The sequence below is a fragment of the Rhopalosiphum maidis genome, chromosome 3 (genome assembly GCF_003676215.2).
Source record: "Rhopalosiphum maidis isolate BTI-1 chromosome 3, ASM367621v3, whole genome shotgun sequence".
In the NCBI taxonomy this organism is placed as follows: domain Eukaryota; kingdom Metazoa; phylum Arthropoda; class Insecta; order Hemiptera; family Aphididae; genus Rhopalosiphum; species Rhopalosiphum maidis.
The window spans coordinates 2,545,021-2,561,056 of record NC_040879.1 but is presented as its reverse complement, the minus strand read 5'-3'; the positions used below and the strand labels follow the sequence as shown (position 1 = coordinate 2,561,056).

Here is a 16,036-nt window from a genome sequence, read left to right as displayed (position 1 = left end):
TTCTAATTAAATAAAAAATATAACGCAAGTCTATAATTACATCAATCATACTGAAACCGTGAACATACTTAGAAAGCTTTCATTATAAACTAATATGTCGTTATCAATTGTTAAAAGTATCACGAAAAAGATAAAAATACAATTTATACTTTTCTTATTCGAGTTGTGTAAGAGTAAGGTCTAAATTCCATAGCAAAGATTACGAATAGTTATTTTAGATGATTCAATATATTATCTGTTTTATGAAAATTTTAACAAAAAATTACCTATTAAAATATAATATAGATAATGTCGTAAAATATCGTTATTTTTTGTTCAGACATTGTTGAAAATTTGAACTTTAAACGCTTATAAAACAAATATTAACTAAGAATTTTTGATATTTTTTAATTGTTATAAGGAAAACTTTGAGAAACCGGGTCATCAATTTCATGCTTCAGCCTTCAGTTAATACCCTAGGGCCCAGGTATTAAAATTACATGCTAATAAACAATAAAATAATTTGCAACTTTTCGTAATTTTGATGAATTGTCTCAGCATTTTAACTTGAAACACGCTCATCAAAATAATTTCAATATTTGATTTTAATATTATTTAACGGATGTAAAAACCATGAATAGGAACTCTTATAATAAATAATCAAGCTTTTGACAAACAAAAAAAAAAAAAAAACAAAATAATATCAATTTAACTTTAAATACACTATAGAAAAATGAATGTCTATAGATAGCTTAAAATGATCAAAATATTTTGAAAATTTTATCGCATGACGTATAAAACGCAAAATTAATGTTTGGCGAAAGTATCGAGTCTACTGATTTAATACGTTAATAATAACACAAAATACAATTATGTTATTACGTGGTATTACATTAATTTATATCGTAATAAATTATTAGGCGATTACAAACTCTCTGTTAGTGACAATTTCCATCCTCCCTTTCTGAACTTGGAACTGTTGTCACTTATAAGATTATTTTTTAAGGGAGAGGTAAAGGTACAAAGGAAGCCCAAATGTGGGCAATTCGAGAGTTGAGACGGCTATTGAAAAAAATATTTGCCTCCAACAATATTTTTGTTCACCGCGCCACTGACAAGATAATATACTTACAGTATATCGTTGTGTATGATTCACACTTTATGTTACGTGTATGTAGTATCATGTTATTATTAAGTTACCTATATAATTTACGCGATTTGAAAATATTAATAATATAACGATTTCCACTTCCAAAATGTCAAGTCCTTCATCTAGTTTGTTCTCGTTATTTTTCTCTAATCGACACGACGGTGGCAGTGGCAGGTACGTAATATTATTATCACAATAGATATTATAGGCGTTAATAATATCACCGTGTCCATCACAAACTTTGATAATAGGCAATCGTTAAAAATACGATATGATTTCCACGCGGTTCTGTAGGTACGCGTTTAGACGACACTATATAGCGATATTATTATGACAAACGTCAGTTGAAAAAAAATATAATAATTTATCGTCTATAGTCGCTGTTAAAATTCGATGGGAATTACGTTGGGTAGATATATATGCGTAGTATTGCGTCGTCAAAAAATTCGTTTGTAAAATAATAATAACGCACTGCGCGCCGCGGACACACTCGATCTATTAAATAATTGTCGTCATCATCATTATCTCTGCCTATACCTACCTACCGCGGAACGACCGCGGTTAGCCGACATACCGTAACCTCTGTCGGTAGCCATTCACGGTATAAGTAGGTAGGCATGTGTTGTTGTTGTTTTTATTATTATTATTATTATTATTATTATGGTGATAAGACGATATATATATTATTCGCGTGTGTGGGTAAATTGGCCGGCGGCGCGGCGGCGGCGGGCACACACATGCGCCGTGTATTGATTGCCGGCAACAACAACGCGTCGGAGTCGCGCGCTCTCGCGTTACAGACCGTTAAATAATCGCCGCGAGAGTATAAAACGGGAAAACCCGAAAGCCACGGCGATCACAAAACCTCAGTGTCTTGCCCCGTGCCGGCGACATCCCTTCTCGCCCGTCCGCTGCACAAGTCGCAACCAACGGTTCTTCTCGCGTCTCCGCCGTACGATACGAGAGACAGAAAAAAATAATACCTACGCCTAAAAACAAAACATTTTTTTTCTCGTTCCACTGAACACAAAAATAAAAATCCAAGAAAAATTTTCATTTATTTTCTACCGTTTCCAAATTTTCTCCGGATAAAAATCCCGACTTGTCCGATTTTCGGTCACTCCCACGCCGTTTCCGTCGGTTAGCTGCAGTTGTACGCGGTCAAAAAATAATTTCACCGCAATATTCACGTAGTCCCTCGTACGTTTCTTGCTTATTTCCCGGTCATCGCCTTCGCCCACCCCCCTCAAAAACCCCGAAAACAGTCGAACAGGACTACCGCACATTATCAGAGATCGGAGGACTCCACTTCCACTGTCCACACGAGGTAAGTGCCTATATTATAATGTATTGGTATGATTTCGTATATTTTAATTAGACATAGGTATCAGAATACTACACATATTATAATTATTATCCTATCGAATCACCTGTTACTGTTAATAATTATCATGTTTTGTGTGTATATATTATGTTGTAAAAATATCACGCCACGTGTGTGCGCGGTTAACAACACATATTATTTACGCAGCTAAAAAACTAACGATTCCATACACGGTTAATCTAAAATCAGTCAAGACATTAAAAACAGGCTCACGTTTACCTTTTATTTTTTGAAAAGATTCTAATTAGTATTTTAAAACGATGCTCATTTAACTAGATTCGGCCGTGTTTATGTACGTGCCGTGATGTATATTAATTTTTTCTCTTAGTTTTAATCGCCCGAAAAGTGTAAGTAAAATAAAAAAAATAAATAAAAATAGGTTGGTCCACATAATTGGATAGCCAATATAGATCCCTCGCCCTTTATAGCACTTGTAAGTTATAATACTTACCTAATTATAATAATAATGTAGTAGTTCGATTTTAATTTATTTATAAAATGCGTGTTTAGCAATCGTGTTGGCAGGAAAAAATCATAAAATGTAATGTTTCAGATTTGTATGGTAAACATTGCTGAAAATACATATAGTTTCAATGTTATTATTTTTTAATCTACATAATGATAGTATACATTTTACGTTATGTTTATTATGTAAATTATAACGATTGTACAATTTTTACATTTGGAAAAATTATGTTTTTTCCACACAATTATTTCGGAAATTTTTTACTTTTAAAACATTTGTAATAATAATATTTAACATTTCATTTTTCATGGTCAATAAACGATCCATTAATATAAAAAAAATATACTTTGTATCGATTCCATGTTAATTTAGTAAAAGCGAAAATAAGCAAAATATTTACGCGACACCGGTTTTAGGACCAAATCTATTTTGTTTTTAAATTTTAAATCAGAATCATTGCTATTTAGATACTTTTGTAATTTCTAAGCAAGATATAATTATGAAAACATGTTAGCTCTTTTCATGCTATTTACTTGCATTTAATATTTTTTTTTAGTAAGTATTTCGTTTTTAATAGTTTTTACGAGTTTTATGTGCAAATTTTGAAAAAATTTTATATTAAAAAAAAAATACGATATTCCGTAAAGGTTTTTACTTATTTTATTGCAATTTAAAAAACGTTCATTTTAAAACCTAGTATTTTTCACGCACAATTCAAAATAAAAAATATTAGGACTAATTTAAAGTAATTTACTGTACCTTTCTTACGGTATGTCACATATTTGTAGTAATGATAAGTTTAAATAAATCATCTATTCATAACTTAGTACTAATATAATATAAAATAAATTAATGAGTTAAACCATTAAATTACGAAAATTAAGTATAGTAAAATAACACATAAATTCTCTTAGAAATAAAAGCTAATCCACTAATTTCCATCGTTTCTTTGCTCAGAATCATTTATTTATAAACAATGATTTATCAAATTTAACATATTCACTATACACAATATGAGGTACTTAAAATCCTATTATATATTAAGTTTCTTATTTTTAATTTAAACTTATTTACACCATAAGAAGATAATCAAAATTACAAAATTATAATAATAGGATATTTAAAACAATACTTTACTGCGGTAAAATTACAAACAACCATTTATGGTATTTACTGTTTGTAATATTTAAAATTGTAGGCAATATAGGAATGTGTTGGTATTTCATTTATGTAGTTTTTCTTTTTGGGTAAATATTCGTGTGTTTGTCACCACCTTATTGGGTACAGAAGAAATTCCTAAAAGTTTCTATATGTATAGCAACTTTTTAGATAGAAAACTTGACCTATTTGTGTGGTAATATTTTAAGCCTAAAGAAATACTACTAGTGACTTGTGAACAAACACACATTTACAGTTCAATGATTTTTTTGTTTTTTAAATTGTTTTTTTGAATCAAAAATAAATATAACGTTAATGTTCATCAATTATTATTGGTTAAGTATTAAATTAATAATTTACTGTTTTAAAAATATGTACATACATAATATATTATATGTTACGCTATACAAATGTTGAGTGTGTACATGCATTTACTTTTTTAATAATTTAACTTAAATATTATAATTGTTTTTTTTTTTTTATAGAACATCAGATTTGATTATAATATTATTTCGAGTTTTAATATTTGTCAGTTGTTAATAAGTTTTTTTTATTTACATATCATTTATTTATTTATTAAAATTTGTTACACAATTGTTTTAATAAAAATATATATCCTTAAAGTTGTAAAAGAAAAAAATTTCCAAAAATATAATGAATTATTATTGTTAAGCACGTTAAGAGATTTCTTGTAGAAAATATTTAAGACTCACGTAATATCCTGTATAGTATACGCACATATTATATTTTTATATTGTATCGTGTGAATTGTCTCTATCTATTTTGGTGTTTCATATTTCTTTTGTACAGTTTTCATCAACAAAACTTTCAAGAGAACAGTGATTTTAATTCCAATGAACTTTTTCACGTTAGTTGCCGTATATCATGCTCGGTTATATCTTATATACGTACTTGAATTATCATAAATATTGAAAAATCGTTACAATTAAACTTGAATATCTATAATACTAGATACTGACTCAAATTATTAAAAATAAATAAATAAATAATTTACTCGAACGGATTATTTGTTAATTTACCAATAGTTAGCTAGTATCAAATTAATAAGTAATTTATTTGTTCAATTATATTGTTTCTATTGTTATACAATAAAAATAAAATAACTTTTGATAACTATATCTAAATAAAGTAATTGATGTAAAAATAAAATATAATATATAATATAACAAGATTATAAATGTATAATACGTATAATTGAATCTAAGATCTAGGATTTGAATTAACTGCAGTGTAGTTGACTGTTATACAGATAAATGTATCTATCTAAATATAAATTAAGTACTTGCATCTCATCTAGATAAATAAATAAAAAAATTAGTATCTTATTTATTGGTATCTAAGATTCAAATAAAATTATGGAAATCTACATAAATATCTAGATAAATCTAGTTGTGTATTTTATACGTATTTTTTTTTTAACATATTTTTAACACAAAATACGCCTTCCTGTTATGTCATTTATCAAAAAAAAATTAACTATTGTGAGATAAAAATTTAGATAAAAAAGTTGTATCTATATATTATTATTTATCTAGATAAAAATTGAATATCTCATCTTCATATCGATCATATCACATTTATTATTTAGCTGGTAATCTAATATATTTTATCTAGATATTATTTTTGCTATTTTAACTCAATACTGGACATAAGTAAACAGTATAAATATCATATTGTTAATTATATTAACTTTTCCTATATTCAAGGTAATATTGTGAGTAGTTAATTTGTTAAAGACGTTTAGAAAATTAAATTAGTTCTATTTTAATCGAACTATGCTTGAAAAAGGGCTTTTCTTATTGTTTGTTTGTTTTTTTTTTTTTTTTTAATGATTATTTAGCCAATTTAATATACGATTAGTTTCTATACTTTGGTGAACATTTATTTAGATCATTGGTAGGTAATACATTTAAACGTAGGTATTTTACATTTTATTATTTACTCCAAGTTCGTTCTACATGGCACGGCAATACAATTTAATAAGGTATATATGTTTATATTCGTATTTAATTTCGTCTATTTACGATTGAAATTAAACTAGGGCGGTCGAAAACAAAACTGCTACCCTGATATTGTCCACTTGTGAGAGTAACATAATATCTAAATGAAAAAAAATACATCACACAAAAGCTGCAATAGTATTATGAATAATATTATAATATTGAATTTTTTGTTCTTATATATTGACATGTACAATAGTTAAAAAATTACGTTCATAATAATTTTTATTTTAGTTTACTGAAACAATACTTACAGTTTTTCAATATGAAACATTCCAAAAGACCGTGGCAAATAACAATACATGTATTAGTATTTGGACAACATTTTTTAACATATTATAACAATATTTTATTAAAATGTTAAACATAATAAACTGAAATGCACTTTCAGTGCCTGAAGTCTTTGAGGTATTTATTTAAATCACATGTAGCCTCTATATAAGTAGCCACTGTTTTCAGTCTCATCACAATTCACATATGTATACCGTATACGTAATATATCATTATAATTTGTTTTAAACTTGCACGACATTTATTATGTGATTTTTCAGACAGTGGTATCTTATTTTCATTGATTATTTTACTGCTTTACACGGCGAAGTTTAATGTGGGACATTTAAAATCAACCATGAATTATAAATTGTATGTGTGCCCAACATTACTTTTAAAACAAGTTAAAACAACGCCATACAATATGGGTATTATTCGACGATATAGATGTATACGTACATTATTATTTATGTCTTTTTAATTTTAATGCATTTTCGTGACGTTTCCATTTGCATTATTTCGATTAATCGTGACAATACATTATACATTATTTTTCTATAATTGTAAAAGCGTTTTTAATTACAATAGACAGATCAGTTACAAATACCAGAAATATAATTAGAAAACATGGATTCGATGTAAATGTTTAATTTGTAGAATGGGTGTTCAACTAATTAAAAAATTGTTTAACTTGGTTTTAGAACTAGATGCCACAATGTTTAAATCTGAAACTCGTGTTATTAGTGCCTATAGGTACCTATACCGGCTATACCAGAATAATTTATCAGCTTTTATTCAAAAATTAAACTATTTACATCAAACATTCCATATTAACCTATACGCAAACAAGATATATATCAGTATAATATTATGTTAGAGTTCAACTTACAGTTAGACGATTCATATATAATGTAATATACAAATACAGGTTCTCTTTGTAATTGTATAGTTGTTTTTTTTTTTTCGAAAAATAATTTTGTTTGTTCTACTTCTATTGTCTAATGAACATTCAATATACCATAAATCGCACAAGATAAACAAATACTATTCAAGGCCACTAAAACATTTTTAAGCTTCAAAGTTTTTAATAAGTATTCCTCAAAATGTCATAGATTATTCTGGAAAATCTTTATATTAATAAATTTATAACCTTCTGCTTTCTCACAATGATCGCCCCCAACATGTCTTTTATTTGAAAATATAATTAAATTGTTAATATTGACTTGATATATCATCTTCTTAGGAAATATCAAAAACAATACCATTAATACTTAAATATCGTACTTATGACCATTTCGATAATCTTTAGACAATTATTTTCGTATATTAGACATTTTATCTTCTTCAAGTTTAAAATGGCATTCAACATTTCTTGAGTTCCTTTTCAACTAAAAAAAAATATTAGCTTGTCATTTTTTCAATTGAAATAATAACATAATTCTTACAGTTGTTCACAATTATATTTGTCGAATTTAAAAACTTATAATATAATCTTTACACTAATATCATTTTTTAATTTGTATTACAATTCAAAAAACTAATAATACTGAAAATTAAAACCCCCGTGGCAATATCAAAATATCTGTAGCTATTTAATAAAATATTATTATTTATGTAAATAAAGATTATTCAGATAATTAATATGATAATTTAATTTATTAATTATTGTTTATAATAAAACATATTTTTATCATTTTATTTACATTTTTAAAATGATGTACTTATATGTATATTTAAAATAAAACTTTGTTTTTTTTTTCATATCTTATGTATTTTATGAACATAAAAAAGAACATTCACATAAAAATACGTTTTAATTTAATTTAATTTCTTTCAATATTATTTTTAGAACTTTACTAATTTCAATTGACACCCCTGAGATATTTGGCTCATTCCAGCAAAGGACAAGCAAACAAATCGTATAAATAAAAAATAAACAAATAATAATATTATTTTTTTTATTTAACCAATTGGTTTGATGTATTTGTTAAAAAGAATAAACATAGTATAATTTTTTTAAATCGTTTGTTTTTAAATTTTCAACTTTATACTTGGTTATTGACAAAGTAATAAGTTGTAATTAGTCATTAACTTTTCCAGTGCTTTTTATTCGGCAATCACCTTCCACGTATTATTTGAAAAAAAAAACTAGTTTTTAGAAAGCTTTATAAATTTATATTGAAAAAACAGTGAATAAAGGACACTATTTGAAAATAACATAAATATTTACGTAAAACGATTTAATTTAATATTGTAGGTACTTTGATTTTCCATTCAATAGACCAGTATACTCAATGATGTTTAAATTGTGTTGAACTGTTAGACACTGCTCGAAAAGTCCAAGTTGTTGTTGATGTTGTTTTTTTTTTTTTGTATATACACATAGCTAAAATACATTTGTTCAATTTGGCTTCCAACCAAAGTTTTTTTAAGTGAACAGATATATAATAAATACTATTAATGTAAACACAATAATGAACGGTCTCTATTATAATAACATTAAAATGTCTATTGTAATAAATAATTAATTTAAGGTATCCTAGTTATATAATTTATAAATTACACTTGAACTGTATTAAAGAAAATTATTGTTATTAAATTACAAAGTTTCCACTAAAGTAAAAGTTTCTAAGTCCCGTATTTGTTACACTCGATATATATAAAGTTGTGAATAATATTATACTGTGATGGTAAACACTCTAAATACAATTCAACAAATAATCATTAGAATTAGAGTTTGTGTAATTGTGTACAACTTTTTCACGAGAATTAATACCACTCTCATATACTGTTAATTTAAATTGGTAGCAATATACTATAATACAGTGTACACGTATCCAATAGTTGTATAGTTTTACCAGTATAACATAGTAATATTTTCATATATTTTCCATCACCTTTCAAGACTTAAACATATTTTTTTTTTTTTAAAAAGAAAGAAAAACAGAGGATTATAATATATTATCTACTACGATATACAGCTAAACTATGAGACGAATGTTTTCAGTTAAAACATATTATGAACACAACGAAAATAGCAAGTGGACTTTGAATATGCAATGTGCGTGTGCCACTACTGTATATTTACGAATCTGTTTTGCAAAATATGCATTCTGGTTGTATAAAAGAAACGCATGGAAAACAAATCGATTATAATATGTACTCAATAGGTGCACTAGTACTGAAAGTTTATTTCGTTTAATCATGGCGCATTCGAAAAGAGCAATTAACGAACACCACTGTAGCGTGTCAAAGTCAGTACTTATTAAAATCGCACAAACATACTCGTTCTATTAAGCAAGAAGTCTATTTTAAGATATAAGTATTAATTTGTGACTTAATCTAGCAAAAATGTATTACAAAATGAAAAGCTGTAAACTCTTTTTCTAAGTTTTTCTCATCAACGATTATATTCACATGAATACAGTATACATTGCATGGATACAATTTTAAGTACTTAAGGATTATAAGTTACAACGGATGAAATAAAATATCTCAAGGATAATATACGTCCTAATTAAATTTAATAAATACCTACCTACAAGAATAAAAATGCACAGAAAATTTTTTATTTCATATAATATTATGTTGCGTAATATTATGTTCATGCAAATACTTAATTTGATGTATTCATAAATATGTGACGTGTTTATTTTGAATTTTATATTATTTTATGGATGTGTTAAGTTATTGCAATTGAAACATGTTTTTAAAGTAATATTATTGAGTCATGGATACTACAATCTTATGCGTTGCTTAGATCTAGAAATACTTGTTTCGTATTTATGTTTTTAGTTTAGGTCAAAGCTCCAAAATAAAACCTAAAATCCCTTGCTCAACCGGGCTATTGATTTTAAACAAAGACACAGCATCACATTTACTTAAGCCTGACCGAAACTTTTTAATCAAGACCAAAATTGTATCATTTTTCAGTCGACTAGTTGGGTAGAGAACTGAGATAGATTAATTTAAATTTAACTAGGGAATACTATAAATGTGTATATCTATATATATTTTAATATAATATAAACAGTTGTATTTCCGACCTATTAAAAACCAAAACTTTTTTTATTAAAACGGTAGTTAACTATAATCATTCATTTTATTACGTAGTTTTAGAAACTCGTCCGAGAATATACAGGTATCTCAAACTAATATATCAAGGATATGATTTTTGTATAATTTTAATTACGGTTCAAAAAAATATCTAATTTTATATGAAAAATATACGTATAAAATATAAATATTATATTCTGCTTTGACATAATACGTGACTGGGGGAATTTAACGCAGCCTTTATTTCGTGAAAATTTTACAGTAACTTATATAAAATCATTATAAACATATTTAAAATTAAAAATGACTGCACTATAATAAATATTTTTTAAATAAATCAGTAATACATATCATTTTAACTGATTTTTTCTTTTTCATTTTATCTTAAACAGATCTATCTTTTTATGATGTTTATTTACAATAAATATTTTTTTTTATTTTGCCTATTACTGTTAACAATTATTTTTCTAGCGCTGTACTGACTTTATCTTGGATTTTTTAACCCTCGAATGGCATAATATAATAGTATAAATTGTAATCATAATGTTTCATAATTTAAATTACCTTGATATAGGTATGTCCTAATGAAACGTCAATTGGAATTTCCATTTCTTCTTTACAGTTCCACTTATTATTAATCCTATCTTAAACACACACTTATATCAGTCAGTGAAATATTTATTTGATTCCTTTAAATAATTTGCGTTTCATAAATGTTGAATAGGTATTATGTTTATTTTTTTCGTGATTTTACCAGTTGTAATCTTCAGAATAATCATTATTTATGAACTTTTACATTTTCAATTAAGTTTATAATACATTAAAAACAATGAAGAAATATAACTGTACAAGTTAAATGATTATTTATGTAGTGATTAGTGATATTCCATAATAATTACCTGGATGTATTCAAAGTTACTTGAATTTTTACTTTTAACTCTCATAATAAAATATTAAAAAATAATATTTTTAAATTTATTTCAACTAATGTAATGTTTGGTTTATTTGGCACATATAAGTATAATAAAGCTTATCAAGTAAAAATTAAAAAAAAGTAAAATTTTTAACGTAATTAACTAATAATTTTTATTTAACAGATTTAGGGGAAAATGCTAAAAAACCATTAAATTAATAGATTACTTTCAAATTATTTTCTTATAGTGCCAGGAAATAATAATTTTTATTGGGTTTAACAATTTGTAATAACATTTTTACTTGGCAAATATTTAATGGAGTAGCTTATTAATGTTTGAATATTCAATTACATTAAAAAAGATTCAATATTAATTAAAGTTTACACAAAAAATCAATTTCATGCATTCAGTTATATTAAGAACTAAACAAAAAATAATAATATCATTGAAAATAACAATCGTATAAAATTATAGTTCGTTTTATAATATGTTATAATAATACTATAAAATAATTATAATAACCTATAATAATATTTTCAACAAAGTTGTACCATAAAAACTTGTTGATCATTAAAGGTATTAATCTTGTTTATTATTCAAATAAAAATATTGTTATACTTGTTATATACACATTACTAAATTATTTAAAATAACTATCATTCACAAATAAATACAATAAATTATAACATTATTTTTAATTTTAACAGTGTAAATGAAGAATTTGTTGTAGAAAAAAATCAGTTTTTGTACATATACAGTTTATAAATTGAGCAAAGCATGAAACTCACACAATAAAGCTAGGCACCTTTGATACAGATGATGAAACGGCTACTATAAATCATCACGCTGGACATTGTTCGCTGGAAATTACAATAACAATAATATATTATGTTCCACTGTAGAAACAAACGGGTTACACTACGAAATACAATGAATTCGTACATACGAATCCTCATACATGACTACGATAATTATACACGTTTCCGAGGATGACCACTTAATGAAAAATTATTCGTATTTACTCAACAGTAGACGGTTTTCAAATAACTCTCATAAACTTAAGCGAATCGCTTTTGCGATTTACTATATTTTTATTATTTTTATTTCAAAGACTTTGTAATAAAATTGTCTACTGTTAAACTTATACAGGCTCATTGGAGTTTTAACTTTACACGAGTGTTTACCCAATTACGTATTTGCGTAATATCTAATAGTATATTATATTATAATATTTAAATAATTTTTAAATTAGTTTATTAATTTAATAAATTGTGTTACAACCGGAACTAATGTTGAAGCTAAGCCCCTATATTATGATACAAAAATACGTCCTTTCCAATAATATAATGTTGTAATTTAATTTCTCCTATTATTCCAGTTAATGATGATTATTATTCAAAAATGTTCACGATACCTCTGATATAATGTTAGGTAGTGACTATTAGTGACAAATTATGTATTTTACATCGCATTGTTAAGTTTTGGATAAGTTTCAGTTTTATATGAGGTTTTTTTTTTTTATGTAAGTGCTAAAAATTGCTCGTTAAGTTTATAGATATATTATAATGTATTAAAACAAAACATATTTTACTCATTTCTTATTTTTATGTAACGAATGAAATGAGAAATGCACAAATTGTTTTTTATAAAAAATAATGAATTATAAAACTTTTAACTATACATTATAAATAAATATAACTAGTCGTTGAAACGGGCTATTCAATTTAATTGATAAAAAAAATATACATACATATTTCCTAACTATAGTAACTATATTATACACAATACGCTGAATTAAAAATATTTGTAGTTTATTCAACTATTATACAACCAAGAACCGAGTACTAAAAAATACCAACCGATTTTCGATAAAATTTACAATATTCAAGTAATGTAGAGCATTATCTAACATAATTTTGGAAATCAAAAAGTGGATAAAAATAAACAGAAACATATAAGAAAATATGTGAAACCTAAAAAAAAAAAAATGATGTTGAATGCGTAAAGGATTGAAATACGAGATAAATATGCTGTATGTTGTATAATTAATAATGTGACAGCAATATATTAAATTGTTCTAATTATTTATTTTCAAAATGTGTATCTGCAGTTGCAAGCTTTAAAGCATTTCATCAAAATCAATTTTTTATGCATTATACATAATATTAAAATGTAATTTTATCAAATTCAATTGATATTTCTAATTTTATTATATTTTTAATACATTTTATTTAATATTTACATTATAAAACATATTAAATTGCGAAAATTATATACATTAAACTTTGCACTTTTTCACTTCCTCAAATAACTGAAGTATAATTATATTGAAGCATCTTATATTGTGTACCTAATTTAACACGATATACTACAATAAATATATTTGATGAATTGAAACGTTCTTGCACTAGAATCATAATACAACATTGTGTAAAATAATTATTGTTAAATTTATTAACTATAATAATTATTTTCGGCATGGAAAAACTAGAGAATTTTTAAAATTACATTTTTTTGTTTTGGGAAGATATTTTTTTATGATCACATATATAGGCATTATTCTAACGTTATAATAATATCGAAACTAGAGACATGGGGAAATTTGGATGAAAAATAAAATATTCTCAACAATATAATAATGATAAAAAGAAAAATATATATTTATGATTAAATGAAAATAAATAACAAATAACATTGGTAACAAGAAACTATTACAGAGAAAAATAATATTACATTTCTATTTTATCAGCAGATGTGGTGTAATTTGAACTGTTTTAGATAGTCCTCGACGAATAATGATTCACTTTATTTTCACAAAAAAATTCAAACATACTAAAATTTCTTTCATGTTTTTTAACGAAGAAGTGTACAATTTTATATTCTCTATAATATACGCTATATGCTATTTATACCTTAATTCGTATCCCATTGCACGAACAAAAAAAAAAACAATAATAACAGTTATAACAATCATTTTTTTTATTTTTAATTCTGAAAGATAATAAAATTCAAATCAGAATCAAGGTTGACACTTTTGTTGTTATAGTATATTTTTTTACATTAACTGATTGGCTGTGATGGATTTTTGATTATAGAACAATTAAAATGTTCAATGTAAATAAAAAACACTACGCCAATGTTGAAGGGAACATAATTGTAAATTATTATAATTATTCATTGAATAAATTTAATTATTAATTGTTCAGTTAGGTTAATTATATTTTATAAAGTAATAACTAATAAAACAATCATTGTTTATTACTTATTAGTTTAAGTATTCACAATTAAAATGTACATTGAGTTTCTAAAACTTTTGTTGAAAATATTCTGAAAAAGTTCAAACATTGTTGGTGTTTGATTTTTATTACGAAGTATTCTATTAAAATTTTCGAACACATAATAATTTGATTTTTATATGAAACTGTTAGTGTAAAATTTACAAAACACGATAAAATATATAAAACATGTGTTAAAAATAAATATTTAGTATAAATAAAAATTGTTATTTACATCAAATTACATGGATGGTATGATTTGAATAGTCACTTTAGTTGTTCAGTTCATTTTAATATTATGGTTACCAAAGAGTCGGAAAACGATTGAAAAATATCAAACGTGGTGGCATAGTTACATACTACCGAATCGCAAACGAATTGCAATTATAGTTTTGAGTGCGATAGACATTCGATGAAAATACGCACGAATACCGGTGAGGAGGGTTGCAAAAAATGTTATTATTGGCAATAGGTACTCGCATAATTTAAATACCCGTTTTGATAGAAAATGAATCAAATAGTTTGATTGTAAAATTAAATTTTGATTAAATCCACTGTACATGACGTGTTTTTACGATAATCGTTGGCTTCTGTACGTATATTATTATTATCATCGTCATCATCATCGTCATCATCATCGTCACATTTTTTTTCGCACACAAATAGCGAACACTGTTAAAGAAATAACAGATATTTTCTTACTCAGTGCATTGAGTATTGTGCACGTGGACCGGACATTACTCACGTTGACCGATTTCCTATCTGACGACCCTCACGGCCACACCGCACACACACACGTATGTATAGGTACCTATATATATTTATCAACATATTTACCTTGATGGCTTGGACCTCTAAGTCGTGACCGATGGTTGTGTACTAACGACCCCTACTTACCGATCTCGTTTGTGTACGTCCGTCTACCGCCCACACCACAATCAGTATACCAATAATAATAATATCGTTATTTATTTATATTTCCACTCCGTCCGACCGTTTCGATATCAATCTCTGTGCTAATCGGTGCTCATTGGTATACCTACACTACAGCTGCTGTATTCTGAATATTTTACGTCGTCGGATATTATTTATAGGTATGACTTATTTGGGTTTTCTGTGCGCACACCATATCATACACCCGAGAGAAAACATAACCGTAAGCAGTCTACATCCAAATCATGCAGCATCACTATTATACAACGTGTTATAAATTTATAATTATTATCGTTTACTTCAAATCGTTCACGTGTCAGGAAACGCTCTTTCAATACAGTGTAGACTTGTTATTTGTCTTAATAAATCGAAAACGATATTAGTGGTTAGGTAATATAAGCAAAAAAAAAAATAAATAAAATAAAAAAAG

The 16,036-nt window shown here is 25.7% G+C and overlaps 1 protein-coding gene across 1 annotated transcript in view; it reads left to right on the top strand.

Annotated features, from left to right (window-relative positions):
- Positions 1-2,054: 2,054 nt before the first annotated feature.
- LOC113560239 (sex peptide receptor) overlaps positions 2,055-16,036 on the top strand; it is a 223,998-nt gene continuing 210,016 nt past the window's right edge. Inside the window, exon 1 of the mRNA XM_026966000.1 lies at positions 2,055-2,456. The gene's annotated coding sequence lies outside the window, so the exon portion shown is untranslated. The remainder of the gene's footprint in view (positions 2,457-16,036) is intronic.